Source organism: Triticum urartu, chromosome 7A, assembly GCF_056163025.1.
Source record: "Triticum urartu cultivar PI428250 chromosome 7A, HENAU_Tu73, whole genome shotgun sequence".
Taxonomy (NCBI): domain Eukaryota; kingdom Viridiplantae; phylum Streptophyta; class Magnoliopsida; order Poales; family Poaceae; genus Triticum; species Triticum urartu.
The window spans coordinates 326642894-326669977 of record NC_141879.1 but is presented as its reverse complement, the minus strand read 5'-3'; positions in this window follow the sequence as shown (position 1 = coordinate 326669977).

Here is a 27084-nt window from a genome sequence, read left to right as displayed (position 1 = left end):
ACCTACTTTTCCCTTGGGAGTCACGCTCCTGAGGGTCATCTTTATTTTAACCCCCCCCCCTCGAGGGGGGGGGGGACAGTGCTTGTCTAAGTGTTGGTTCGAACCTGTCAGCCGCCGGTGGCCACCAGGGGCAACTCTGGGCTGGCCTACCGGAAGTTTGGACAATCCGGTGTTGCCCTGAGAACGAGATATGTGCAGCTCCTATCGGGATGTCGGCGCATCGGGCGGTCTTGCTGGTCTTGTTTTACCATTGTCGAAATGTCTTGTAACCGGGATTCCAAGCCTGATCAGGTCTTCCTGGGAGAAGGAATATCCTTCGTTGACCGTGACAGCTTGTGATGGGCTAAGTTGGGACACCCCTAAAGGGTTTGAACTTTCGAAAGCCGTGCCCGCGGTTATGGGCAGATGGGAATTTGTTAATATCCGGTTGTAGAGAACTTGACACTTAACTTAATTAAAATGCATCAACCGCGTGTGTAGCCGTGATGGTCTCTTCTCGGCGGAGTCCGAGAAGTGAACACGGTTCTTGTGTTATGCTTGAACGTAAGTAGTTTCAGGATCACTTCTTGATCACTTTTAGCTTCTCGATTGTGCTTTGCTTCTCTTCTCACTCTCATTTGCGTATGTTAGCCACCATATATTCTTAGTGCTTGCTGCAGCTCCACCTCATTACCTTATCCTACCCATAAGCTTAAATAGTCTTGATCTTGCGGGTGTGAGATTGCTGAGTCCTCGTGACTTACAGATACTTCCAAATAGTTGCAGGTGCCGATGATACTAGTGCAGATGATGCAACCCAACTCCAGTGGGAGCTCGATGAAGATCTTGTTCGTTGTGTTGTTTCGTTTCCTGTTGATCAGTAGTGGAGCCCAGTCGGGTCGATCGGGGATCTAGCATTTGGGGTGGTCTTTCTTTATTTTGGTTCTGTAGTCGGACCATGATTGTATTCTGGATGATGTATGATATATTTATGTATTGTGTGAAGTGGCAATTTTAAGCCAACTCTTTATCCCTTTCTTATTCAGTACATGGGATGTGTAAAGATTACCCCTCTTGCGACATGCCTACCATGCGGTTATGCCTCTAAGTCATGCCCCGACACGTGGGAGATATAGCCGCATCGTGGGTGTTACAGTCGGCTTTAGCCCCCATGTAGGTAGTACGGGGGTGTTCGGGATGGAATCTAAACACTCTTGATCCAAGAATTTGGTCCTTGAAGGAGGTGTTTAGCGCAACGAACCAGGCAATCAAACTATGTGGCTTTATCACCATCACTTAGCCATTGGAGTTTGACAATGGAAATGTAGGCGCAGCCCCTAGTATTCGTTAGTCCGGACTAGGGTGCTGTAGACACCTGATCGGGTGAAGGCCGATCCGTCGCATAATGCGGAAAAAATCGCAAGATATTTTAACCTCCGAAGAGCTGGCTGGCTCACGCTGCATCATGACAGTCAGTTTTTGGCTTTCTCTACCGAGGTGCTCATCCGGATAAACCAGGACACAATCGCAGTAGTTCTCCCTTTACTACCCTAGCCGATAGAGCGGAATGGAAGGTAGTAAGCACAGGAGCCGGGCAACCCAACTATTTACCAAAGACATGATTCAGAGCCGATGCATATAATGCTAACTTTGGGGGCCGAACTATACTGTAAAAGTGTTCGGACTTGTTGTTGTAGTATGGAGCGCAATAAAGACCCTCGCGAAATACAACGTACCAAAGTGTACGGATGCAATCGATAAGAATAGCAAAATAAAATGAAGTAGAAAATCAGTGCCACATGAGTTGGGCAGCAAACTATTTTCATTATAATTTTGATTAATACATCAAAGCGTATTTGTACAAATAGTGCGATAAGCAACTGGGCTATTTAACATGCCAAGACCAGGGGGCTGCATATGGGTCCTGAAAACAGGTAGAATGATCGTCAAGAAGAAAATCTAGAGATTCCCCCACACGTCTGTGCTGCTTGCCGCCTTGGTATATCCGTCCTTCGAAAGGACCGATGATCAGACCGTCGAGAGGGGCCTGTAGAGAAGAGACCAAAAAATGGTAAAAAGGAAAAGGAAAAGAATGTTTGGGAGCCGTATTGTCGTGGAATTGTCACGGCAGATGTCCTCTTGCAAGGACTTGATCGTGGAGCCATCGCAACTAGGAAGCTTAAAGGGGTTAATCGGGACAAAGGACACGCGAGGTTTATACTAGTTCAGCCCCTTACGGTGAAGGAAGGCCTACGTCTAGTTGGGTTGGAATTGCTTGAGGTTTCGATGACCAGGGAGCGAGATAAGCTATGCCCGGTTCTCGATCTCTTGTTTCTTCTCCCTCTAAGCCGCCAGCGGGTCGTCCCCTTATGTACACGGGCTGATGCCCTATGGCTTACAGAGTCCCGGCCGGCTCATAAACAGTGTCCGGCTCGGTGACTAGTTATTTCTACCTTACAATACAAGTCGCGCCCTCATGGCGGTTTATCACCATGGGCCATAAATCGTCTGTGGGCCACTAGACCCTTTACTAAACCGCCATCTTCACGTCTTGGTCTTGGGCTTCAGATGGGCTTCTCTTTGCGTAACCCGGCCCCTCCTGGGCGGCTTACGTAAATAGTTATATCCCCAACATTAGGCCCCAGATTGATTTGAACCGGTTCATGTCAATCTTTAAAAACCTTATAAGCTAGCCCTTAGTCCTCTGTTTTGCGCGGAAATTCTAACCCGCCGTGACGTCATCATCTGGATCCGGGTCAAATCTCTGTGATGTCATCTTCAATAAAATTCATATTTTATTCCGCCATATCCTCCAACGAATCTTTGCCTTTACTGACCATCCCGAGAATTGAGGCGTCGGGGCCGCTGGATAATGATGCTCTGGTCTCCTCGTTTCTCATGCCGTCTTGGTTGGCCCCTTCTTATAAATAGATGCGACCTAGGCCTTCTCCATTTCCTTCAATCGTCTTCCTCCTCACACTTCTTCCTTTGCTGCTCAAGCTCCGCCGCCGCCACCGTCGAACCCCTCGTCTTCACCGACTCAGGCCGCTGCATCACCCTGATTTCAACCAGAAAACGACGGCGACCCTCCGCAGCTCTTCCGCATCTGTGAGTTCCTCTTTTCCCCTTTCTCAGATCTGCTTTGAAATCGTCTTGAGTTTGTCAGTGTTCATCACCGCCCGACACAGATCTCCATTAGTTTCACCTCCAATGCTTTGATTTAGATTATAGAAACAACATAGAACTGCTGCGGAAAATATTTGTACTTATCCTGTATAAGAACAGATCTCATTTCCCTTGTGAAACCCTCCGCGAGTATATGAACTTCTCTGTACTGTTTTTAGGTCTAGAAATATTTTCTTTCTCAGAACCTTGTTTGATCCAAAACAATGATTGCAACTTGTGAAACCTGTTTGTTCCATACTTAACCAAAAAATAATTCATGTAACCGGTTTAAAATAATACCGGTTGTCAGCATCGCTTGCTTATGGCGACTTAAGAAAACCTTAATCATCTTTAGTACCTGCAGCTGCTAATCATTATCACATAGTTACCTGTATGTCATTAGGCCCCTTCTTAAGCCACCATCTAAGATAACCCAATAATGCTTATTCTCCGGGTTATAATGAACTGGAAAATTTCCTTTATCTTGTTGTAGGCTTCAATTTACCCAATGGCACCCAAAGCTGTTAAGCCTCCGATTCCTGCAACTGGGTCCCATCCATTGTTACAGAGAGCAAACTGTCCGAGTTTGTAAAGTCTGGCCATCTACCCAAGAAGGATGTCATGTCTTATCGCGCTCCTGACCTGTCTAAAGAGAAACCTCAACCTAAGGAAGGGGAGGTGATCATTTTCACTGATCACATGAGCCGGGGATTTGCTCCTCCCGGTTCAAAATTCTTTAGAGACGTTTTGCACTTCTTTGACTTAAGACCTCAAGACATCGGGCCCAATTCGGTGTCAAATATCTGCAACTTTCAAGTTTTCTGTGAGGTCTACCTTGGAGAAGAACCCAGCCTACTTTTGTTCAGGGAGTTGTTCTATTTGAACCGGCAGAATGAACGCGCCAACGGATCCAGTCTAGAACTTGGTGGCATCTCGATTCAGCGACGAAGAGACTGCCTTTTCCCTTATGCTGAACTGCCGAGTCATCCAAAGGACTGGAACCAAATGTGGTTCTACTGCCAGGACACTTCTCCGGCTGGTGAAAACCCGTTGCTCGGCTTCCGTGCATTGCGCCTTGAACCTACTCACCCGCTGCCGGATAAGTTGACAGCTACTGAACGTCTGCTACTCACCCCCAAAATCAAGAAGATAAAAGCTCTTTTAGGGAACAGCTTAGATGGCATTGACCTGGTCCGAGTCTAGGTTGCTTGGAGAATAATTCCGTTAAGCCGCCGCCCCGGCTTAATGTGTAATTATTCAGGCGAGAAAGATGACCCTCAGCGTCATAGCCCTGACGACTTACCAGATGACGTAGTGGAAGCTACAACTCAGTCCTTGTTGAAGGAGGGCACAGTGAATAGTAACGCCTTCGGCTTACTACCTTTTTGCCAGAAGAACCCGGCCCCTGCAGTAAGTTTCCAGCCGTCGGCTTAATATTATCTTTTTTATCCTGTTAGGTTGTATTCTTATGCATAACTCGTTATAACCTTTTGCAGGCAAATGATAACTTCTGGAAAACCCAATATGATCATGAGGCAGCCAAGAAAGCCAGGGCGGCCAAGAGAGCCGAAAAGAAAAACACCAAGCCCACCACCTCAAGGAAGAGGAAGCCAAGCGCCTCTGAGCTGTTTCAGCTTGATGATACTGATGATAATGAGGAAGAGGTAGCCTTTGAATTTCCCTTTCTCCTTTATCACTACCTTACTGATACTAACCTTCTTTCAGGAAGACACGGGCAACAGCCAACCCGTCGAGGAAGAGGTAATTATAATCTCCTCCGACTCCGAGCTTCAGCCGCGTCAGAAAATTCGAAGAGTAACCCGGAAAGTAAGATTTTCACATCCTTTGGCTTACCAAGATCCTGACTTTCTTTTGAAGTGACAGATTTATGAGAGCCGGAGGCAGACCCGAACCAGCAAAGACGCAGAACTCTCCTCCGGCTTACCTGATGTGACCAGGAAACGCCAGACTGAGGTTACCTCTGATTCACACCTTCTTTTTCTTTTGGCGGGTTTCATTCGTTATCCTCTCAATTTTTTGGACTCCAATTATCAGGATATTTCACCTTCCTCCGGTGAGTCTATGCAGTCCAACATGCCAGCCTTCAAAACTGCTCCCGGGTAATATAAACTTGTTGTACCTCATGCCTTTATTTTACTCATACTTTTCGTATTTAAACTGTCTACTTTTTCTGCAGTGTGCAAGTAAAACCCAGCAAAAGGGCAAAGAAGAATAAGCCGCCCCAAGAGCCGGTTGTGACTGAACCAGAGCTGGGCACAGCTACTCCTGATGCCCCTGCTCACGAGCCGCCGCCTCAACCATCTCATAATGCTCCTATATCTTCCTCTGACCCGCCTACTGAGCAAATCTTCAACAAGTCTGGTAACCCGGAGGCTCCTAGCCCCGCCAAAGCAAGTGATCCGGAAGTTGAGATCCTCAAAACTCAGTTTGTTGAACCGGCACAGCCATCTGTACTTGCCAAGTGTTCTAAAGAGGAGTTAGTTGAACACCGAAAGACCAAGCTGGACGTCACTGACTATACTCATTTGAGTATCGGAGAGATCGTCTCCGGCTATATCAATCAAGTACATAGCAGCCGTGACCTGGAAATTGACATGGTGAAGCAGATATAGCAGAAATCTGAGGTATGACTTATGCTAGCTTTCTTTAACCATACTTACTGTACCAGCCCCCAAGTCTATTGCTTATAAGCAAATATGCTGTAGACTTTTGAAAATTGCCTAGCACTGCTTATCCGGCTTAGGAAAAAGACTTTTAACCCAGTAACATTTGCGATACACATTAGCCCCCAAGTGCTAAACATCTTTGCTTGCAAAGTGTTTGGGACTTTAATTTCCATAAACCGGAGTAGTAATTGAAAAATTCTTCAGGATACATTAGCCCCCAAGTGCCAAATACCTTTGCTTGCAAAGTGCTTGGGACTTAGCACTATTTACTGTAAACTTGAGTGTTATCTGGTGCAATGCAGGTCATGATAAGTCAATTTGAATCGGAAATTGTTGACCTGAAGAACCGCGTGGCAGCCCAGGAGACTGAAACTCAAAAGGCTAACTCCAAATTCGAATTCAGCGTCTCTGAACAAGAGAAGCTGAAGCAAAATTTTGAATCGGAGAAGAAAATTTGGGCTGATGAAAAGGCCGCACTGGTGACCTGGGCCGAGACAGTAGAGGCATCGCTGGCGGAAACAACGGCCGAACTGTCCGACTTAAAGCGCCAGATATCTCGAATGGTCTCAGCAATCTTTGGTGAGTGACTTACTCAAATCTTAAACACTGCAAAACTCCTTGAATGACCTTTTCGGTTGTTTCCTCTGACTCACCTTATGCTTAATAACGCAGGCCCCAGGAGCACAAATCTCAAGCAGAACATGGTAATCAAACTGAAGGCGGTTTATACTCTGGTGGAACAGCTCTACACCGGGTCACAACGTGCCCTGGCCGTTGCGTCTTTATCAAATGATGTTCCCTATCTCCTACAACATGTGCTGAAGCGGCTTGCTGTGCTACCTCAGCGGATCCAAGAGTTAAGACGAGCATCTGCAAGAGCCAGAGCTATAGCCGCATTGAGCCGGGCCAAGGCGTGGCTTCCAGAACTAGACCCTGCTGATATTGCTCTTGGGTATCCAAGTTTAAAGGAAGATGGCACCGTGTTTAATGATAAAGATTTCACCGCCTGTGTGAAAGATATACGTCCGGTGGCTACTCTTATTGGGAACGACACTGACCTCTCCAAGTGTCAGTCGGGTTATGACAATGAGAATCGGAGAATCCCCACGCCGCATTATGACGATGTCAGCTTGATCCCTCCAACCCGTAAGCACACCTTTGCTCCTGAAGTCGACCCAACCGGTTTAATAGATGATGAAGCTGAGTTTGAGGCCTTGAGTGGCATTGACTGGGCCTCATCATCCTTCCAGGACAAAGCAGCTGGCGGAGAGGCGGAGAAGGATAATCCGGAGGCTTCAAATCAACCCCAAGAGTAGATTATCAGGCGCCACCTGCTTATGTAGTTGTAGAAAAACAATGCCACATCATTCAGACTCGGAGAGTCTTTGTAATAGAGTAAAAAATACCTTGAGTTTTGCTATGCCTTTGCGTATGCTTATGGCCTTTAGTACTTGCATAAGCCACCGTCACTATATACTTTATATGAATTTGTTATGCCCTTTGCAGAAATACCTTGCATTGCTCTGTAGTGCTTACAGCTGTTTTTCCGGTTTATATAAACCAACCCCTGAGGGTAAACTTAACTCCTGAAAATTGGCACATACAAGTTCACCTGGTTCTTAACAACCTGATGTAACTAATATTAATTCTGGAAGATTGTAATGTACTCCATTGTACCTTCAAGAGGGTCACAAGATATCTAATGTTGGCACTTGTAAAATATGATGAACAAAATTCAAGGGTTTCTGATTCGAATACGATCAGTGACCCGTTCCAAAGGGGTTGAGCTAAGATTCAGATACGATCTGTTAGCCCCCAGTGGCTGTGGCGATGCCGATCAAGTGGGTATCAACAGCTATGTTCTCTTTGGTTCGAATACGACCTATGTTTGAACAAGAAGCCCCTAAGTGACCATAAGAGTTGTTTAATGACGCTGATTCGAATACGATCCACGTCAGACCCAAAAGGAGTTAAGCTATGATTCAGATATGGTCAAGAAGCCCCCAAGTGGGTTTAGCAGTATGCCAATCAAGTGGGTATCGACAGCTATGTTCTCTTTGGTTCGAATACGACCTGTGTTTGAACAGGAAGCCCCCAAGTGATCACGGCTGGATTCAGATATGATCATAAGCCGGACCAAAGGAAAGCCGGATTCAGATATGATCCGCTTCTCTTTGGTCATCTCCACCACCTGACAAGGAAAACACATAAACCTTTTTGGGAGTGGAAAAAAGGACAGATGGACCACAATCAAGTTACGCTTCTGTCTATGCCCATGGTATTTTGAGTGCGTAGTTATGTATGCGCGGTACGTATGCCGCCATTTGGTCGGGACTGAGCGGAGGCCGAATTGCTAGTCGAGCTCCTGACGAGCTGGACTGTCCTGCTGCAGAGTAGTCCGGACTCGTTTGACAGTGTCCGGGAGCGTGGCCACCGAATTAAGGTTCTGCTTGTTAAGGCCGCTCTGTACTTATGCTGCCAGGGCCACGGTGCGCTCCTCAGTACGGAGGGAGTGCTCCATGTTTCAATTGACTGTGATGACACCGCGTGGTCCGGGCATCTTGAGCTTGAGATAAGCATAGTGTGGCACCGTATTGAATCGCGCAAATGCAGTTCGTCCAAGCAGTGCGTGATAGCCACTGCAGAAGGGGACGATATCGAAGATTAAGTTCTCACTTCAGAAGTTGTCCGGAGATCCGAAGACGACTTCCAATGTAATTGAGCCTGTGCAGCGGGCCTCTACACCTGGTATTACTCCTTTAAAGGTAATTTTTGTGGGCTTGATTCTTGATGGATCAATGCCCATTTTTCGCACCGTATCCTGATAGAGCAGGTTGGGGCTGCTGCTACCGTCCATGAGGACTCGTGTGAGGTGGAATCCATCAATGATTGGGTCGAGGACCAGTGCGGCTGAACCGTCGTGGCGGATACTAGTTGGATGGTCCCTGCGATCGAAGGAGATCGGACAGGACGACCATGGGTTGAATTTTGGGGCGACTAGCTCTATCGCATAGACGTCCCTGAGCGCATGTTTGCGCTCCCTCTTGGGGATATGGGTAACGTATATCATGTTCACCGTTTTGACTCGGGAGGACTCTTCTGTCCCCCTGTGTTCGACGGACGGGGCTCCTCGTCGTCATTCTTGCTTTGCACCCCCTTCTCCTTGTCTTCGGCACTTAACTTGCCGGCCTGTTGAAAGACCTAACAGCTCCGGTGGGTATGATTGGCTGGTTTATCAGGGGTGCCGTGGATCTGACATGGACGATCGAGTATGCGGTCCAAGCTGGAAGAGCCCTGATTATTCCTTTTATATGGCTTCTTCCGCTGACCGGACATGGAGCCACTGAATCCGGCGTTGACCGCTGTGTCATCAGTATTGTCATCATTGTTTCGGCGCTTGTGTCTGTTGCGTCGGGGCTTGCCGTTGCTATTTCTGGCTTCAGAGGTGCCAGGTTCGCTTGCATTGTTATTGCTACGGGCTAGCTAGCTATCTTCGCCCGCACAGAAGCGGGTCATAAGTGTCATGAGGGCCGCCATGGACTTCGGCTTTTGTGGGCCGAGGTGTCGGGCGAGCCATTCATCGCGGATGCTATGCAAGGCCGCTAGGGCCTCGACATCGGGGCAGTCGACGATCTGGTTCTTTTTAGTTAAGAACCTGGTCCATAATTTCCTGGCTGACTCTCCGGGCTGTTGAACTATGTGACTTAAGTCATCGGCATCCGGAGGTCTGACGTATGTGCCTTGGAAGTTGTCGCGGAAGGCGTCTTCTAGGTCTTCCCAGCTGCCAATAGAGTTTTCAGGCAGGCTGTTCAGCCAGTGTCGGGCCGGTCCCTTGAGTTTTAGGGGAGGTATTTGATGGCATGAAGATCATCACCGCGGGCCATATGAATATGGAGAATAAAGTCTTCAATCCATACCGCGGGATCTATTGTTACATCATATGATTCGATATTCACGGGGTTGAACCCTTCTGGGAATTCATGTTCCATTACTTCATCAGTGAAGCAGAGGGGGTGTGCGGCGCCTCTATATCTCGCCAGATCGCGACGTAATTCAGATGGAGTCCGTCTACGGTTTTCGACCCGAACGTGATTGTGCTTGTCATGTTCGGCTTGATTGCCGTCGTTGCGCGTCGGGGCACGTCCCCGTGATCCGTAGATCGATCTGGTCTGTCCTGCTCTACTGTACAGGTCTTGCCGCAGGTCATATGTATATTCCCGAGCTATTTTATCTCTGCCTTTACGGCAAGGTGGGACGGGCTGGTGTTCGGCTTGAGTTGCCGCTTTGTCCCAGCCACATGGTGGTCGATCAGCCGCATTACACGCTGATGGTATGGGCTCAAGTGCCTCGTCATTGAATTGAGGTAGCAATTTGCGCTTTGGGTAACTTTTGGTTGGGCGCTCGAGGCCGTATTCCTCGGCTGCCAGTACATTAGTCCATCTATCGTTTAGCAGATCTTGATCAACTTGAAGCTGCTGCTGCTTCTTTTTCAGTCTCCTTGCAGTGGCTATTAGCCGACGCTTAAAGCGCTCCTGCTCGAGAGGTTCCTCAGGCACGATAAAATCCTCGTTGCCGAGGCTCACATCATCCTCGGAAAGCGGAAGATAGTTACTATCCTCCGAGTCTACGTTTGCAGCCTGCTCATCAGGCCTAACTTGCCCATCCTCCCGATCGTCTTATTCAGAGTTTTGCTCGACGGGGTTTTCTTGGTCTTCGGCATCATCCGGAGTATGTTGTCTCTCATGCCGGTATTGTTGTCTTTGCTGCATCGTGATTTAGAGTGGCGTCGTCGGCACTTTGGTTGTATCTCGGGAGGTTTATCCTCTACTGGATTTTTCTCATTGTCGCTGCCACCCTCCTTGGGTGTATCCACCATGTACACGTCATACGAAGAGGTGGCCGTCCAGCGTCCGGTAAACGGCAGGTTTTCGGCTTGCTCTTCTCCGGCATCGTCATCCATACCGTCGGTGTCTTCGGAGCCGTAATCAAGCATGTCAGTTAAGTCCTTGACTGTGGCGATGAAGTGGGTGGTGGGTGGGACGTAAAATTCCCCGCTCTCAGCCCCTAGTCCGGGTTGGGCATAGTTCGGATGTTGCTCCTCTGTAATCACGAGGGATCGCATCAAGTCCATAGCCTCGCTTAAAGGCGAGGTTTGTTGAGGGAGAAAAGAATCCGTGGAGTATGGCGGGAAGGGAATTCCTTGGCCGAGCTCACATGATGCTTACTCCGAGAGTTCGGAGCTAGTGTTCGGGGAAGAGTCCGACTTTGTGATGGTTGCCAGGGACACTGTTTCCTTCGGCTCTCCAGTACTGGGCCTAGTGGCCACAGATAGTCCGGCGGGTTTAGAAATTCCGTCTTCGGTCCTGGCGAGGCGCTCTGGCTCTAAGGCCAGAGTGGAGGTTGGGGTCGTGAATCCTTGGAAGATCAAGTCTCCTCGAATATCAGCGACATAATCCAAGTTTCCAAAACTAATCTGGTGACCTGGGGCGTAGCTGTCGATCTGCTCTAGATGGCCAAGCGAGTTGGCCCGCAGTGCGAAGCCGCCGAACACAAAGATCTAGTCGAGGAGGAAAACGTCCCCCAGGGCAGCTTTGTTGTAGATGATTGATAGAGCCATCGAACCTTCTGGTGACGACGCAACGGAACTCTCAATGAAAGCACCAATGTCAGTGTCAAAACCAGCGGATCTCAGGTAGGGGGTCCCGAACTGTGTGTCTAAGGTGATGGTAATAGGAGGCAGGGGACACGATGTTTTACCCAGGTTCGGGCCCTCTTGATGGAGGTAATACCCTACGTCCTGCTTGATTGATATTGATGAGTATGAGGATTACAAGAGTTGATCTACCACGAGATCGTAATGGCTAAAACCCTAGAAGTCTAGCCTGTATGATTGTGATTGCCTTTACAGACTAAACCCTCTGGTTTATATAGACACCGGAGGGGACTAGGGTTGTACAAAGTCGGTTATAGAGAAAGGAATCTTCATATCCGAATGCCAGGCTTTCCATCCACGCCAAGGAGGGTCCCATCCAGACACGGGAGAGAGTCTTTTGTCTTGTACCTTCATGGCCCATTAGTCCGGCCCATGTCACACAGGCCGGACGCCCGAGGACCCCTTAATCCAGGGCTCCCTCATGTAGTGCTTGGTTTTTGATGAATTGTAGATTTTTGCAATAAGTATGTGAGTTCTTTATGACTAATGTTGAGCCCATGGATTATACGCACTCTCACCCTTCCACCGTTGCTAGCCTCTCTAGTACCGCACAACTTTCGCCGATACCATAAACCCACCATTTACCTTCCTCAAAACAGCCACCATACCTACATATTATGGCATTTCCATAGCCATTCCGAGATATATTGCCATGCAACCTTCCACCGTTCCCTTTATTATGATACGCTCCATCATTGTCATATTGCCTTGCATGATCATGTAGTTGACATCGTATTTGTGGCAAAGCCACCATTCATAATTTTTTCATACATGTCGCTCTTGATTCATTACACATCCCGGTACACCGCCGAAGCATGCATATAGAGTCATTTTTTTTCTAAGTATCGAGTTGTAATCTTTGAGTTGTAAATAAATAGAAGTGTGATGATCATCATTATTTGAGCATTATCCCATGTGAGGAAACAAGAAAAGAGAAAAAAGGCCAAAGAAGCCAAACAAAAAAAGAAAAAGAGAGAGAGAAAAAGAGAGAAGGGACAATGCTACTATCCTTTTTCCACACTTGTGCTTCAAAGTAACACCATGATCTTCATGATAGAGAGTCTCTTATTTTGTCACTTTCATATACTGGTGGGAATTTTCATTATAGAACTTGGCTTGTATATTCCAACGATGGGCTTCCTCAAATTCCCTAGGTCTTCGTGAGCAAGCAAGTTGGATGCACACCCACTTAGTTTCTTTTGTTGAGCTTTCATACATTTATAGCTCTAGTGCATCCGTTGCATGGCAATCCCTACTCACTCACATTGATATCTATTGATGGGCATCTCCATAGCCCATTGATACGCCTAGTTGATGTGAGACCATCTTCCTCGTTTTTGTCTTCTCCACAACCACCACTCTATTTCACCTATAGTGCTATGTCCATGGCTCATGCTCATGTATTGTGTGAAAGTTGAAAAAGTTTGAGAATACTAAAGTATGAAACAATTGCTTGGCTTGTCATCGGGGTTGTGCATGATTTGAATATCTTGTGTGACGAAGATGGAGCATAACAAAACTATATGATTTTTGTAGGGATGCACTTTCTTTGGCCATGTTATTTTGAGAAGACATAATTACTTTGTTAGTATGCTTGAAGTATTATTATTTTTATGTCAATATTAAACTTTTGTCTTCAATCTTTCGGATCTGAACATTCATGCCACAATAAAGAAATTACATTGACAAATATGTTAGGTAGCATTCCACATCAAAAATTCTGCCTTCATCATTTACCTACTCGAGGACGAGCGGGAATTAAGCTTGGGGATGCTTGATACGTCTCCAACGTATCTATAATTTTTGATTGTTCCATGCTATTATATTATCTGTTTTGGATGTTTAATGGGCTTTAATATGCTCTTTTATTATTATTTTTGGGACTAACCAATTAACCGGAGGCCTAGTGCCAGTTTCTGTTTTTTTGCCTATTTTAGAGTTTCGCAAAAAAGGAATACCAAACGGAATGAAACCTTCGCGATGATCTTTCTTGGACCGAAAGCAAACCAGGAGACTTGGAGTGGAAGTCTGGAACTCCGTGAGGTAGCCACGAGGCAGGAGGGTGCGCCCAGGGGGGTAGGCACGCCCCCACCCTCGTGGTTCCCACGTAGCTCCACCGACGTATTTCTTTCGCCTATATATACTCTTATACCCTAGAGCGATCAGGGGGAGCCACGAAACCACTTTTCCACTGCCGCAACCTTCTGTACCCATGAGATCCCATCTTGGGGCCTTTTCCGGTGATCTGCCGGAGGGGGAATCGATCACGGAGGGCTTCTACATCAACACCATAGCCTCTCCGATGAAGCATGAGTAGTTTACCACAGACTTTTGGGTCCATAGTTATTAGCTAGATGGCTTCTTCTCGCTCTTGGATCTGCAATACAAAGTTCTCATCGATGTTCTTGGAGATCTATTCGATGTAATACTCTTTTGCGGTGTGTTTGCCGAGATCCGATGAATTGTGGATTTATGAACTTGATTATCTATGAATATTATTTGGTTCTTCTCTGAAGTCTTATATGCATGGTTTTATATCTTTGCAAGTCTCTTAGAATTGTCGGTTTAGTTTGTCCTACTAGATTGATCTTTCTTGCAATGGGAGAAGTGCTTAGCTTTGGGTTCAATCTTGCGGTGTCCTTTCCCAGTGACAGTAGGGGCAACAAGGCACGTATTATATTGTTGTCATCGAGGATAAAAAGATGGGGTTTATATCATATTGCTTGATTTTATCCCTCTACATCATGTCATCTTGCTTAATGCGTTACTATGTTCTTATGAACTTAATACTCTAGATGCATGCTGGATAGTGGTCGATGTGTGGAGTAATAGTAGTAGATGCAGAATCGTTTCGGTCTACTTGCCACGGACGTGATGCCTATATTCATGATCATTGCCTTAGATATCTTCATAACTATGCGCTTTTCTATCAACTAGGAAAATGCCCGTGCGTTGCGACGGGAGAAATAATAGTCATGTGATCAAGTATTTGCGGGGTGAGAAGATGTTGAGGCCTCCGCCCTTAGGCGATGAAATATCCCATGTGTTGCAATGGGTACAGAATAAATAAATACATTCCTATAATACATAAAAAAATAACACTCAAACAACTTTGCAAGTCAAAGAACAATATTGGACGAAAAAACCTCAGATGGAAAAGTGCCAAGACCTAGTATTGTCTGTGATGTGTAGCAAATCAAATGATCATGGAAATATGGATTATGTCTTGGAGAAGTACTGGTACAACCTTAGGTTACTCAAATCTTTATTTCATATTTTCTAGGGTTGTATAATCAATCAGTGTTGTGTTCAGTACAGGAGCTAGAGACAGGGCCAGGAGCACATGCAAGATGGATGAACGGCGTTGCATGACAGTGTTCATATTGTGGGGTCGGTTGTGTGCATGCATGCTGGGGACAACATACACAAGAGACAAAACAAAAAAAATGCTGTGGACAACAGACACAACAGAAAGGAGGCCCTATCCTAAAAAATAACAGTCCCTGCACGGCCGCAGTGCAAATAGGCCAGGGGTTACGTTGCATGGTACTGGCTGGGCCGCTAGGGTCGGTTCCCTGCTTGCTATCTCTCGGTTGATCACCTGTTGGTTTTATGTTTGTCTCAAGAAAGAAAACCTGTAGGTTTTATGCAAATAGAACAGGGGTTACGTTGCATGGAAGCACAGGGATGTTCCTCGCGTTGGTACGTAAAAACGAATACATACCTTTGCTTCTTTGTTACTGTGCGACCGGGCCTGGACACATCCACAGAACCCCACAATCGTAGTGGGCAGAGTAAATGGCATGTATTGATCCGGCGCTATGGTGCTGCATAGGAGGCTCACTCTCCACGCATACTTTGTTGCAGTACTGATCCTCTGTTGCAACACGTCCTACCTCTCACGTCCTGAACTCCAACTGAAATATCCAAGCCATTGCCGCCAGATGATGTTAAGCTATGTATCTTACTCCTAAGCAGCATGTCGTGCGGGCACAAGTTGTGCCGATGGCCCGATGCCGCCTCGCACGGACGAATGGCTGCATGGGTGCCCCCTCACAGGAATTCCTCAACGACACCTGCAACAGTTCCTGGAGAATACCGTCACAAGCCTTGTCACCAACCTCATCACCATGGTGATGTCGCTCGTGTTGTCTCTGCCCCGCTGCCCACCACCTTTTGCCAAGTGTCGGGGCGCTCACCACAGCTCCAACGTTCCGATTCAACGGCGCCCCATGTTCCAAATCAAGGGCCGTGTCGATGGCATGGTGTCGCTCAGCCGCACCGGCTTCCCGCTCCAGGTGCAACTCGGCACCATGTTCCACTTCTCCCGCTAGTTCGTATCTGCTTCCGACTGGCCTCTACGACTGGGGTCGTCGACTTCAGCGATGCGACGACATTGAGGCGAGGATCAACAACAGTGACACTATTGCATGCTATCTATCCCTTCTTGGGGTTATTGCCTCTACAGAATCATACCGACAGAGTACATGTAGATAAATGACATTGAGGCTATGATGGTACTTATAGAGTACTAATTGGAGTTCTTTTTTGAATAGAAAAAGGAGAAGGACACGGAGCCATGCAAAGAAAAGAGAGAAGAGGACAAAGTACTAATTGATTGCAAAATCAGAGGATCGTATTAATTGAAGTTTTCATAATAAAAAAAAGAGAAGGAGACAGACTACTAATTGAATTAGAAAACCAGCACAACATAAACGGGAAGAGCTCGTTCGGTGGGGTAGGCGGATTGATAGGTACTCCGTATATAGAAAAGAAGTTATATATAGAAAAAAAATATTTCTTTTAAATCTAGGCCGTCAATCTTCATTAACAGATAAAAAGACTGACGTATGAAGAATTATGAAAGCCTCCATTCTTTAATATTAGGTAAAGATTGCTTGGCAGTAATTTGTTCACCCATCGTAATACAAGCTATCTTGAGAGAAGCCACTAGTGAAACCTATGACCCTCGGGTCTCTTTCTTGCATCTCTTTTATTTACATCGCATCTCGTTTACTATTTTGCAATCTTTACTTTCCAATCTATACAACAAAAATACCAAAAATATTTACTTTACTATCTTTATCAGATCTTACTTTTGCGAGTGACCGTGAAGGGATTGATAACTCCTTTATCGCATTGGTTGCAAGGTTCTTGATTGTTTGTGCAGGTACTAGGTGACTTGTGTGTTGTATCCTACTGGATTGATATCTTAGTTCCCAAAAACTGAGTAAAATACTTACGCTACTTTGCTGCACCACCCTTTCCTCTTTAAGGGAAAATCAACGCATGCTCAAGAGGTAACAGTCTACCGGAGAGAAGAGGGGGAAGAAATAATAAATATAGAGCAAACAAAGGTACCACTATGCATGACATGACGAAAAGCAGAATTAGAGGTGTTCTAACATAGTACTACGCGTTGTAGACGGAGAGGGAAAACATCCGGAGGGTTTTTCGATGTTTGGCGTTTTCCAGACAAAGGAAAAGAGGGGGAAAGTTCCATGTTCAGCATGCTAAGGGCATGTGACAGATGAACGGATAGTGTATTCAGATTCATCGGAATTTTCTGAGCAACTTTCATATATAAAACATTTTAATCCGACTTACAATTAATTTCTATTAAATTTCAAAGTTTAAAATAAATTCTGAAATTATTTTAATTATTTAATTTCGAATTTAATTGAATAAATGATAAGTGTACACAGAAATTCCTACCCAGTGTGTAAGACAGGTGAGGGCAGTGTACAAAGTTGACCCGGTCATCATTGACTGGTCAAAGTTAACAGTAAAGGGTCCCACATGTTAATGTCTTAATAATTTTTAAAGGATTTATTTTTTCCTAATAATAAAGCACGGGTTCAGTCTCTCATAATACGCTTTTACGATTTGTATAGATAAAATCGTAATATAAACAAGGCGAGACTAATTTGGAGATGTTCTATCTTTCCCTAATAATAAAGCGTCTATTGTTTCTGCCAGCCTGCTCACCGTCATGGCAATTTTGTAAAAAAATCCCTGTATTTCTAGGAAATCAGCCCGCAGTACATGTGTAAGTGAATCTAAGAAAACGCTTCATTTTTACGAAAAACCCCTCCGCCTCCTCCCCTGCTCTCGTCATCAAACTCCACCAAATCCCTCGCTCGCTCACAGAGATCCAAGGCGGCCGCTGCGGCTGGAGCGGACGCGCGCAGGAGAAGTTCGGCGAGCGCAAGGTGGAGGTGGCCGCCATTTTCTCGGACCTGCCGTCCATCGAGCGGGCCAGCCACCGCCGCCGCCAGCAGCAGCAGAAGGAGCAGCGGCAGCAGGTGCGGCCGGAGATCCCCGCGTGGGGCTGGCGCCGGCCGATGAAGATAGGAGGGCATCGCCAGCCCGGACACCCCGCTTGCCTTCCCTGAAGACGACGAGCACGACGAGGCGACAACGGCGGAGGACGAGGCCAAGGCCAGTGCGCATAACAAGGTGAACCGCCAGGCCGCGAGCTCTGCGCCCGCTCGCCTCCCTCCGCGAGGCCGTGAGATCTGCACCTACGACAGCCTCAAGCAGATTCAGCAGAGCAAGGTGATAATTTCTCCTCCGAATCTCTGCTTGAACCAATTGATCGGCCCTTCGATCTGGTTTGTTGTTACAGTACATTGATTTCCTGTTTTCCTTGCTGTCCAATCTCTCGTTGGTTTGGAAAATGCGTGGATTCCCCGATTCAATCTGCCATTAACCACTCCAAGTTCCTTATTTTATTTCCTGTTTTTTCACGGCTTCCTTTCCTGGATTGATTGGCTTTGTTTGCTGTTGCTGAAACCTTGCACATGGAGAGACATATATGTGAGCCCTAGTCCTTCTGGTGGGAAGCTAGCTAACTAAAAAGCAATCAACTTCAGAGAATATGAAATAATTCATAAGAAACAGATCGATCAGCTTCCAAGCCAAATCCAGATGGTGTTCACATGGTGGCGGACAATCTATTCGGACAATCTTGAGGCCCTAATGATCGAATCTACAAACTGTACCATGTTTATATTTTGCCAAGCTTTAATACTTGGTACAATGGCTCTCTCCACTCAAATGGATAAGTCAGCTAATTTTAGTCAATAATTTCCCTATAATGAAAGTCCACTGTATTACATTACAAGATATACACAATTATTTCTTATCCTTTTAGTCAAGACATTACAAGAATGACGAGTGCGTGGATGTCGTGGACGACACCGCCGGTACCGGTGCCTGGAGCCATTGGTGTGCTGGATAGCAAGGGGATCTTCTTTTGGGGCGATTCCAACCATGTGAACACCATCTGGAAGCTCCTGACTTTGTTCTTGGCATTGAGAACACATCCACTGTGACAACATCATTCCGTCCCCTTGTAGCCGAGAAGGAGCGAATGTGGCAGCGTAGGTTCAAGCGCGCCGCACAGCTGCTTGTGGGTCGTGACCTTCATGCAGGATTGGTCGAGTGAGAGTGGATCGGAAACGTCGGATTGCTTTGTGTGTTCAAGCATGAAGGGGAGGTGATGTGTGCCAGTACGTGATCGACAACGTGAATAATGAGCCGAGAATTTGGAGGTGCCAAGTTGGTTACGTTCTTTCTTTAGAAGGCCATTGATCAGCTCCATAATAGAAGAAACCTCAAATGGGGTAGAAAAGGTGGAGGCAAAGCTTTACCTATTTATTTATTTTTCTGAATAAAGCTTTACCTAATTTTAGTCTGCTATATAGCTGAGTATAAAACCGTACACACATCATCCCACTATTTTCTACATTACCAATTTGTTAAATGATAGGCTTGTATATTAGACGTGACATATAGGTCACGATGTTGTGTGCGTGTGCAACCTTGTAATCTAGGCAGGTTGTTAGGAAGATATTGATCCTATCTCTTGTATAGCTTGGAGGATGGGTCAAGACTCCAACAACCTACCGCCACATGTAATCTTTGTGCTATATAAACACGCACGCGTCCCTGCAACGATGCATACGCTTACCGCGAACCTTTCCCTCTTACATGGTAATCAGAGCCTCTCTCGAGCTCATCCATGGCAACATCTTCAAGTACCTTCCCATCCTCTCCATTCGCTCACGTCGTCTCGGAGAAACTCACCAAGGGCAACCAGGCGCTATGGCGGGCAACGGTGCTGTCCGCCATCCGCGGTGCTCAGATGCAGAAGTACCTCAACATCGATCATCCGGTGCCGCCCATGGAACTGGAGATCACGGACTCCGACGGGAAAACCAAGAAGAAGGCCCCCAACCCGGAGTTCCAAACCTGGTATGCACAAGATCAGCAAGTTTTCTCATACCTTCTGACAACGCTGCCCCGTGAGATGGCAATTCAGGTCGCCACCTGCCACACCTCGGCCGAGCTGTGGAACACGATCCAGGGGATGCTCTCCTCACAGACCCGTGCCGCGACCGTGAACGTGCGGATCGCCCTCGCCAATCTTCAGAAGGGAAACAGCTCCGTCACGGACTACGTCGGCAAGATCCGAACCCTCTGTGACGAACTTGTCGCAGCAGGCAAAAGGGTGGACGAGGAGGACGTCGTCTCCCACATCCTGGCCGGGCTTGAAGAAGACTTCGACCCGGTGGTTTCAGCCATGTGCTCCCGTGTGGAGCCAGTCACCGTGCCAGAGCTGTACTCACAGCTCATTAGCTTTGAGACACGGATGAATCTTCGTCACGGAGGATCCCAGTCCTCGGCGAACGCGGCGACACGCGGGCGTGGTCGCGGCGGTGGTGACCGCGGCCGCGGCAGACAAGGTGGCGGCAACTCTGGTGGTGATCACGGCCGTCCCTACACCAAGCAAAACAGTCGCGGTGGAGGCGGCAGGGGCAACTACGACAACTCTGCTCCTGCCCCCAAGGTGGTGTGCCAGATCTGTGGCAAGCCAGGCCACCCAGCCTGGAAGTGCTGGAAGCGCTACGACGAGTCGTACCAGGGAGAAGAAGAGAAGTTTGCCAACATGGTGACCCCACAGTACGGGGTAGACTCCAACTGGTACCTGGATAGTGGCGCAACCGACCACATCACCGGCGACTTGGAGAAGCTGACGGTGCGGGACAGATACACCGGTGGCGAACAGATCCATACTGCAAGCGGTTCAGGTATGGCTATCCAACACATTGGTTATTCAGCTATTCACACTCCCGATCAAGATCTCCACTTAAACAAAATCCTCCATGTTCCAGAAGCTGATAAAAGCCTAATTTCAGCTAGTCGGCTTGCCACCGACAACAATACCTTCGTTGAAATTCATCCTCGATTTTTTCTTGTCAAGGAACAGGGAACGAGGAAGGTTCTACTGCGAGGCAGGGGTAGACGAGGTCTCTATCCTGTCAAACACGTGAGGGGAAATGCCAAGAAGCAAGTGCTAAGTGTCATCAAACTGTCCTCAGATAGGTGGCACCGGCGTTTAGGTCATCCTTCTTCAGTTATCGTTAGAAAGATTGTTAGCAACAATAACCTCCCATGTGATAATTTGTTCAATAATGAGTTTGTATGTGATGCTTGCCAAAAAGGCAAAAGTCACCAGCTACCTTATCCAAAGTCAATAAGTGAATCGAAGTTTCCCTTAGAACTTGTTTTCTCTGATGTTTGGGGACCTGCCGTTGAAACAGTAGGAAGAAAGAAATTCTATGTAAGTTTCATAGATGATTTTAGCAAGTTCACGTGGATCTATCTCATTAAGCATAAGTCTGAAGTTTTTCAAAAATTTCATGACTTTCAAAATCTTGTTGAAAGGCAATTCAATCGCAAAATCCTTGCTCTCCAAACAGACTGGGGTGGTGAGTACGAAAAACTCAACTCCTTTTTCACACAAATTGGCATATCTCATCATGTTTCTTGCCCCTACGCTCATCAACAGAATGGCTCGGCAGAACGAGAACACCGGCATATAGTTGAGGTTGGTCTATCTCTTCTTGCTCAAGCTTGCATGCCCCTAAAGTTTTGGGATGAAGCTTTCATTGCTGCTACATACTTGATCAATCGTCTACCTAGTAAGGTTATCAACTTTGAAACTCCTCTTGAAAGATTGTATCATGAAAAACCCAATTGTTCAGCTCTTAGAATCTTTGGTTGCGCTTGATGGCCTAATCTTGGCCATATAATAAGCACAAGCTTCAATTCAGATCCAAGCAATGTGCTTTTCTCGGATATAGCAATCTTCATAAGGGTTTCAAATGTCTTGATATCTCTACAGGACGTGTGTATATTTCCAGGGATGTAGTCTTTGACGAAAATATATTTCCCTTCTCCACTCTACATCCCAATGCCGGAGCCAGATTACGTTCTGAAATTCTCTTATTGCCACCAGAACTCTTGAATCCAACTGATCAGGGGAGTGAAAATAGTATTGATGATCATTTGTGTGATAGCCTTACTAACAATGGTGGCAGCGGTGGTAAAAAAAACGCAGCCCCAAACCGTGATTTTATGCAACAGCAACAGGTTCATATACAGCCAGGCGCAGGACACGAGGAGGATCCGCCTGCTGACGCTGATCCCGATGGATTTGGCGCGGAAAACGATCCCGAGGAGGATCTGGTGGCGCCACAGACGCCGGCCCCTCCAGATTCCGCGGCAGCCCACTCAGCGAGCGACACGCCGTCTGGGCCCTGTCCCCGGTCGGGCGGCGCAGTGGATTCCTCTCCCTCACGTGACAGTTGTCGCGGATCGAGTGGGGGCAGGGACTCTGTCGCCCGAGGCAATGATGGCGTCCGGTCGGTGGACCGCATGCTGTCGGCTGGCGGTGGGTCGCTTTCTCCAGGCCCACAGGCGCGGGATCGGAGCCAGCCCAGGCGCGCAGCAGCCGAGGAGGATTCGTCTGCGCTGGCTCGGTCTGATCCAGTACGAGGTAGCGGATCGGGATCTTCTGCGCCTGTCAACTCTGCGCCACAGCGTATAACAACAAGATCACAAAAAGGTATTTTAAAGCCTTCAACATATAAGGATGGAACGGTCAGGTATGAAAGAAATTTCAAGTTTGCAAATTTTGCTTCCACTGGAGAACCACAGAGTTTGACTGAAGCATTAAACAATGCAAGTTGGAAAAATGCTATGAATGTTGAGTATGATGCACTCATGAAAAACCAAACGTGGCACTTAGTTCCTTGCAAGCAAGGGAGGAATGTTATAGATTGTAAATGGGTATATAAAATCAAGAAAAGACCTGATGGCACAATAGATAGATACAAGGCTAGGCTAGTAGCTAAAGGCTTTAAACAACGATACGGTATTGATTATGAGGACACCTTTAGTCCAGTTGTTAAAGCTGCTACTATCAGACTTGTTTTGTCTGTTGCTATCTCCAGGGGATGGAATCTTCGCCAATTGGATGTGCAGAATGCGTTCTTACATGGCGTTCTCGAAGAGGAAGTCTATATGAGACAACCACCTGGGTTTGAAGATGGTTCTAAACCTAATCATGTGTGCAAGCTGGACAAGGCTTTATATGGTCTCAAACAAGCCCCTAGAGCTTGGTATTCGAGGCTAAGCACTAAACTACAACAACTTGGGTTTCGAGCTTCCAAGGGAGATACTTCTCTGTTCTTCTTTAAAAAAGGCAAGGTGATAATATACATGTTAATTTATGTTGATGACATAATTGTTGCTAGTTCATCTTCAGAAGCCACCTCAGCATTGTTAAAACAGTTGAAAAATGAGTTTGCTCTCAAGGATCTAGGAGAACTTCATTATTTCCTAGGAATTGAAGTTAAAAAGGTGCATGATGGTATAGTACTAACTCAAGAAAAATATGCTAGAGATATAATCAAGCGTGTAGGTATGAAAGACTGCAAACCCTCCAACACACCCATGTCTACAACTGAAAAACTGTCATTGCATCAAGGAGTGTTGTTGAGTCCAGAGGAAGGAACAAAGTATAGAAGTATAGTTGGTGCACTTCAATATTTAACCTTAACAAGGCCAGATATTTCCTTCTCTGTTAACAAGGTTTGTCAGTTTGTACATGCTCCTACCACAGTACATTGGACAGCTGTAAAAAGGATTTTGAGGTATCTTCAAGGAAGTGTTGAAACAGGGCTGAGATTATGTAAGTCTTCTTCAACAGCAGTGAGTGCCTTTTCAGATGCTGATTGGGCTGGATGTCCTGATGATAGGAGGTCCACTGGTGGTTTTGCTATCTTCCTTGGTTCAAATCTCATATCCTGGAATGCAAAGAAACAAGCAACTGTGTCCCGATCAAGCACAGAAGCAGAGTATAAATCTTTGGCAAATGCAACTGCTGAGGTGATGTGGATAGAAACTTTGCTTAATGAATTGGGCATTGGGAGGTCACATGTCTCTCAGTTGTGGTGTGATAATCTTGGAGCAACTTATCTTTCTGCAAATCCTGTATTTCATGCAAGGACCAAGCATATAGAAATTGATTATCATTTTGTTCGAGAAAGAGTTGCACATAAACTGTTGGAAGTACGGTTCATTCCAACAGGTGATTAAGTTGCTGATGGTTTTACAAAACCCTTGCAAGCTCGACAACTTCAAGCCTTCAAGAACAATCTAAACCTTCACATGTTGAGATTGAGGGAGGATGTTAAATGATAGGCTTGTATATTAGACGTGACATATAGGTCACGATGTTGTGTGCGTGTGCAACCTTGTAATCTAGGCAGGTTGTTAGGAAGATATTGATCCTATCTCTTGTATAGCTTGGAGGATGGGTCAAGACTCCAACAACCTGCCGCCACATGTAATCTTTGTGCTATATAAACACGCATGCGTCCCTGCAACGATGCATACGCTTACCGCAAACCTTTCCCTCTTACACAATTGACTACCATTAATTGAACTGCTCATCATGAAGTACATGTCCTCGGTTTTTAGCCATTTCTTTTAGAAATTAGTAGTTGTCATGTCCGTTGAGCTCAGGATTGTGAAAATACCACCAGCCGATCTTATGGTACTCTGGTTGCATGTCCCCTAACTCCATAGTAATATGGTAATTGCTTCACTTTTTATTCCTGTACAGATCAAACTCACTACATTGATCGTTTTTCGTTTTTCCACATAGTATTCAGAGAGTAAAACAGGACAATATTTCTGCTGGTGTCCTGGGATTCATCAGTTGTATCAGGAAAACCAAAGTAAAATTGGTACTAAGATTTTTTTGTTCTACTTTTTCCAGATATAGCAAAGGTTGTACCACGGAGAGTATCGTGTCTGGCTGACACAAACTCCAAATGTCGCACCTCTTGTCAAAAGTTTACTGTATGAACGAGGATCATACATTTTCTTTGATCTCAACCTTTGGGATACAGTTAGAAGAAGGTTTCATCATAACAATTTTTTTTAGTTTTTTGTAAATTAACCTGGCCATTTTGATGATTGTAGCACATCATTGTTCTCCAATATGAAACTATAGAGAAGGGATCTGACGTACATTTTTGTAACACGATTCAGTAAACAGTCTGGAAACTTTATTCCTTTTTAGAGATTGATTTACTTGGTGGTCCTATTGCCCATTTCCTCTGAACAAGACATGTGTGATGTTCCAAAAAAAGGAGCTTATGTGTTGTTTGGCAGCATTGATGGTAGTTTTATACATGTAGATGAGGAAAGTGTGCCTGAAGCGTGTCCTGTTAAAAAATAGGATGTGGACATGTGCTGGTTTTGAGTCATACTTATTGGGATAGGTGCCTGCAATTTTTTCTCTCTGTTGCCACAGCCTCGGTCGGGTTGAGAAAAGGAGAATGAGAGAGATACGATGTTGCGGTGCTGCACTACTAGCTGAATTTTGCCATTGCTGGTGCTACTTGAACTTTGTGGTAGCTAAATTTTGGTATCACTGCTGCTAGCTGAATTTGCATACACATAACGCTCATTTAGATGGTCCAGGAATCGAATTTTTGGTGCTAAGATTTCCTACAGATGGTGCATCAAGTGGCTGGCTGTGCCATTTTATCTGAACAATGCAGTCTTGCATTCTATAGGGAGGCAGAGCAAGTCCTTCCCACCGATTTGAATTTCGGGATCCGATGATTTCTTTCGGATTTATCATGTCTATTTGATCAGCAAATATAAGATGCAAAACATGTTTTTCTAGTAGAAATGAATTCATGAACTGGAACTCCTACAGATTTGAAGTTGTATGGTGGATCGACTGCATGTTTTATTCAGGGTTTATCAGTTTATCATTCCTATCATATATGTAGGTTTTTATGCCAAAAGCTGTGAATATTTTTCCTCACAGTGTAAGTAAACTGATGATGCATGTCATGGCTAAGGATTTGGTTCCAACAAAAGCAACACATATTCATCTTGCCTACTGTTCCATCAGTGGATGTCAGTCTCATTTTCCTGATCCTACACTTGAGCCAAGAATTCATTGCCCTTTTTTTTGAAAAGGTTGTAGTAACGACTTTGTCACTACTTCAATGGATATAATAGATCATAGTTGCATTGTGTATGCCAAAAACTGTATCATATACCATGGCGCATTTAATTCTTTTAGAGTACTAAACAATCATACGGCTCTCTACGGATTTAAAATTCATGGTAGGATCATAGGAGTGCACTAATTTGTTGGGTGGGAGGTAATTTGTTGAACGGATAGCGTCAATGCCTTGCAAAGTTCCGCAGAGAACAAGCTGTCTGGGAATTTCTTCCAATTGCAGCAAGCTCCGAGCAAGCAAAACTATACTTTGTAAATAATCTTCCTGAACCAGAGTTCTTTATTTTATGAAGAACAGTACCATTATCCATGTTCCCTCCTTCCCACTTTTGGTCATACTTTTGTTCGCATGTTCTATAGAAGCTGCACTTTTTTTGACCTCGTCAGCAAATTGACAGAATTTTTTTTTTTGACGAAAGCTGACGGAGCAGCTTTTCTTTTCAATTATAGGAAGAAAGGTGTTACAGGTATTGTGGCCTGCACAAGTGCCAGGCCGAGAATAGGAACAAAGTAACATCAGACATCATAACAACTATACATAAGTGCCCAAGTCAGTCCGGCTCACGTGGTCTGTCTAGAATCTGCTGAATCCTGTGACGCCCAGCCTGGTTCCATAGCATAAACTCATCTATCATCGAGTTGAACACTCTGCTAACAGTGGACACCTTGTTTTGGAAAATCCGAGCGTTCCTCTCGCGCCAAGTGAACCACCAGATGTCCACCGCAAGACCACCCCAGCCCCTTGAGTTGGGCAGATTAATGCTCACCACGTTGGACTCCCACCATTCAGCGAGGCTGGAGGTTGCCCCTGTCGGTGCAAGTGTTGTGGGAAGGTTGCAGTGGTTCAACATCAAACTCCATAGTGCTTGGGTGAAGGAGCAGCGTGCCAGGAGGTGATCGGCACACTCGTCCGCTGCCCTGCAGAGACAACAGATCGGGTCGTGTGGCCATCCTCTCTTACGTAGGTTGCCCGCTGTAAGGCATTTGCCCAGAATCGCTAGCCAAGCAAAAATTCTACATTTTAGTGGAGCATCTGCTGCCCAAATGTGCCGCTGGTCGGCGAGGCGAATGCACCCCTCGAATTGCACGGCATATGCAGTGGCGGAAGAGTAAGCACCGCTCGGCGTCCATCTCCAGAT